This window comes from Echinops telfairi, unplaced genomic scaffold (assembly GCF_000313985.2).
Source record: "Echinops telfairi isolate 266 unplaced genomic scaffold, ASM31398v2 ScPeMD7_9;HRSCAF=40, whole genome shotgun sequence".
NCBI lineage: Eukaryota > Metazoa > Chordata > Mammalia > Afrosoricida > Tenrecidae > Echinops > Echinops telfairi.
The window spans coordinates 26,628,925-26,632,918 of record NW_022103906.1 but is presented as its reverse complement, the minus strand read 5'-3'; positions in this window follow the sequence as shown (position 1 = coordinate 26,632,918).

The following is a 3,994-nucleotide window of genomic DNA, read 5'->3' as shown; positions in this document are numbered from 1 at the left end:
TGGGGGACGGGCAGCAGAGGAGTAGGTGAAGGGAGATGCCGGGCAGTGTAATATAAGATATAATAATAATTTATAAATTATCAAGGGTGCATGGGGGAGGGGGGAGGAGGAAGGAAGGGGGAGAGGAAAAAAGGAAAATGACCTCATTCCAGGAACCCAAGAGGCAAGCGAATTTTGGGAATGATTAGGGCAACAAATGTATAGATGTGCTTTACACACTGATCTATGTATTGTGATGAATTGTATGAGCCCCAATAAATTGATTTATAAAAAAAAATCCTAATGAAAAAGAAAAAAGGAAAAAAAAAGAAAAGTATCTTGATCATTCTTGATGCTCATATTATCGTATTTTGATTTTAGAATCAATATTTCAGTGAGCATGAAAGTCTTTTTTGGGGTTGGATTGAACTTGCATTCAATCTTTAGTCTGTAAATCAGTTTAGAGAAAATGTATATACTGTTGCATTAAATATTCTTATATGTGAAAACTGAAAAGCTCTCTGCTATGTAACTCTCCATCAGGAATATAGTTAGTATAATCTTAAGTCTTATGTTAGCATATCTGGTGATGCTATGGTTAGAGTTCAGCTGCACACATCAATAGATACAGTCACTAAATGTGAGAAGGATGTGGCAGTCTTCTTACATGGGGATTTAGCAACTTGGAAATACTATGGGGCAGTTGTCCTCTGTCCATAGAAGTTACTATGAGTCAGTATAGACTCAGAGGTAATAATGGTTTGGTTGGTTGACTGGACTTTATGGAGTCTCAAGCAAGCCCTCAATCTTTAACAGAATAAGATATCTCATTAGCTAAGTATTCCATTTCCTTTTTCTCTCATTCATCACATAGGTTTGGATGGTTGAGGTAGTTCCCTCTTGCCACTACTCTACTTTAATCAATTAAGAGTTGATTAGTACCTTTTCCTACCACTCATCTGTCAGTTTTGAGGAACAGCAGTGACTCATGGGTTGCAGTAAGGCTGGAAGCTATGTGTATTAGGTTGTTTTCTCTAGAGAAGAAAAACCCATGATGCCTGTATATAGAAAGAGATTTATATCAAGAAAGAGTTTACACAGTTGTAGAAACAGTTAAGTCCAGTCCAGTTCAAGCCAGGCTTCTTCTGACTCAAGTAGTTGCAGAAGCTGATGAACAAGAAGCAGGATGATGAATTGGAGAAAGGGCCAGAGGCTCGTGGATACAGAGGTAAATGAATCTGAGATCAGCCAAATGAATCCACCATCGGTAGTCTGCTGAGAGTTCCCAAGATCTGCAGACAGCACAGCAGGAGACTGGAGAATGAGATGCAGGGATCCAGCTCCAGCAGAAGGTGAAGGGCCAAAAGGAACTTGATCTCGTCCACCTCTAGCTTATACAAAAGGCCACGCTCCAAGGAGATGTCATCAAGTTGTGACCTAATTGATAGTTTGGGCTCCACCCTTACTTTCACCCAACAGCATCTATGTCAACAGACTCTAACCAACACAGTCCATCCCTTGTCAACTTGACACCTGTACACAACTTTAACCATATAGAATCTGCAAACAAAAACAATAATAAAATCATACTTGCACCTAACATGATGGCAGTAGTTATGTAATTAATTTTATGTCAACTTGAAGATATTTCAACATGTAGGGGTGTATTCAACCTGTCAATCAGGTCCCAGCCTGATGGTGCTTCGGTGAATCTTTGTGAGTGTGGCCTTTTCATAAAGAGGGCCCTAGAAACCTCCTCCTTCCACTCACCCACCAGCCCCCCCACTGCCTTCATCATCTTGCTGATGAGCCACTCTGGGACCTGCCAGAGCCCTGTGATGTTTCCACCACCATTGGATCCACAAGAATTTGCACCCACCAGCCTGTGACATTCCTGCGTTGTGCATCATTGTATGTGACTGTTAGAGTTTGAAGAAATATTTATGGACTAGTATCAGGCTTATGGACATGAGTTGGACGGGGCTGGGATGTTTTTATGATATATAATTTCTTCTTGATATAAATTTCTTTCTTACACATATATGAGTGTCACTGGATTTGTTTCTCTAGTCAACTCAGCCTAACACAATGAAATAGCACAACCCAAAACTCACTGACCTCATTTTCATTTTATATTTCATAAGTGAAGAAAACAAACATATTTGTTACATACATACAGATAGGAGTTACTCATAAAAACTTCAGTCCTTGTTTTTGCAACTGGTCTTGTAGCCTTAGTTCATATTTAGAACTACCTTCTTTCACTACCCATTCCATATTTCCTTTACCCTCAGCAAGTATCTACTAATTATTGTTCTTTGCTTGGTGGGGTGACCCAAACCTTCATTGCTGAAGAGTCCGTGCAATTAGTAGCTGTGTCATAATTGGGGTGCTATAGTTTACCGTTGACTTTAATCACAAGACACGGTAGTACTATGAGATGACCTAAGGAATCTCCTGGAGTCCAGACATATTCTTCTTTACCTCCATTACTCAATATAGATCCAATTGACCCTTGGTAATTAAGATCAAGCACACCACTCAGTACAGTCATTTCCTTCTTTGCCTGTTGCTACGGAGACATGACGATGAGGCACGCTTAACTTCCAGTTCAATTGAATCAGTACTGCTCCCTTTGGAAGTAAGACTTCCAAACCCACGAGCAGAAAAGAGCAAGAAGCAAAAAGGTGGTGAGTGGATCATTGGAAGTAATACTCAGTGGTGCCACTCCCATTTCCACAGCTCGGTTCCTGGACCTATGAATCCTGGATATTAGAAAAATTGCACCATATATTGTTCACTGGTTTAGAGTATATACAGCCATCTGGAGAACACTGCCCCAAGTGTGCAAAGTTTGGCCACCACGCTTGCCCTGTAATTGTGTCTTTAGAAGTCCATTACATCGTTCTATCAAGCCAACTGCTTCCAGATGATGAAGAACATGGTAAGACCACTAGCTTCCATGAGCATGGACATTTTGTGGAAGGGAAATGTGATCGAAGTCCCTGTGGATTAAATTATAGCATAGTCCTGGAGAGTTGACATAGCCTTCAGGGACGGTCGTAGAAATGTATTGTTGCCCTTGTCAGCTGAATGCTAACTGATGTGGTGTTTCTTTGAAACCAGAACTGATTTTAAAAAGCGTTGGCCAGATAAATAGCTGCACACCAGGTACCAGCAGAGGTATTAATTTGCTGAAGCAATGAAACTGCATCTGGAACAGCAGCTGCAATTGGAGTCACCAGCTGGTTAAGTTTACAATAATGCACTGTCATTCGCTAAAATCCATCTGATTTTTCCACCGGGCAAATAGGTGAGCACAACCTTGATCGTGGCACTAACATCTGAAATCCCACCGAGAATATGGTAGTGCTTTGGGTTTACTATTTTTCTAGGCAGAGGCAGTTCTAATGGGTTCCATTTGACTTTTTTTTACTTTTCCTACCATGATAGCTATTTTTCCACATTTTAGGAATCCAACACAGGGGATAGGCCATGTGGTAGTTACATAATCTGTTGGCAGTTTCAGAATATTAAGGGTGAAGGGGTGGAGTTTGGCCTGTCAATCAGGTTGCAGTTTGATTACCTAATTTAGAGGCGCTAAGGAAATAAATAGCTCACTGGAAGTAGTATATACAGTCACTCCTATGAGATATTACTGGTGATGAGACTAATAGAGCTACACTGATGCAGCCAGAGCCCTGGAGCTGAAGGAGACACGTGGAGACCCCTGCCAGTGCTGAAATGCTTCCGCTGCCACTGGACCCACAAGACATTCCACCTACTGGCCTGTGATCTTCCTGAATTTGGTGCCATTGCAGGTGCTTCTTGAGTCTGAAGAGGAATTTATAGATTGGTATTGGACATGTGGGCTAATATCAGACTTATGGACTTGATCTGGACTGGACCAGGATGTTTCCTCAATATACAATTGTTCTTTTATATAAAGCTCTTTCTTTTTTTATTAAATACTTTTATTTGAGGCTCTTACATCTCTTATCACAATCCATACAAT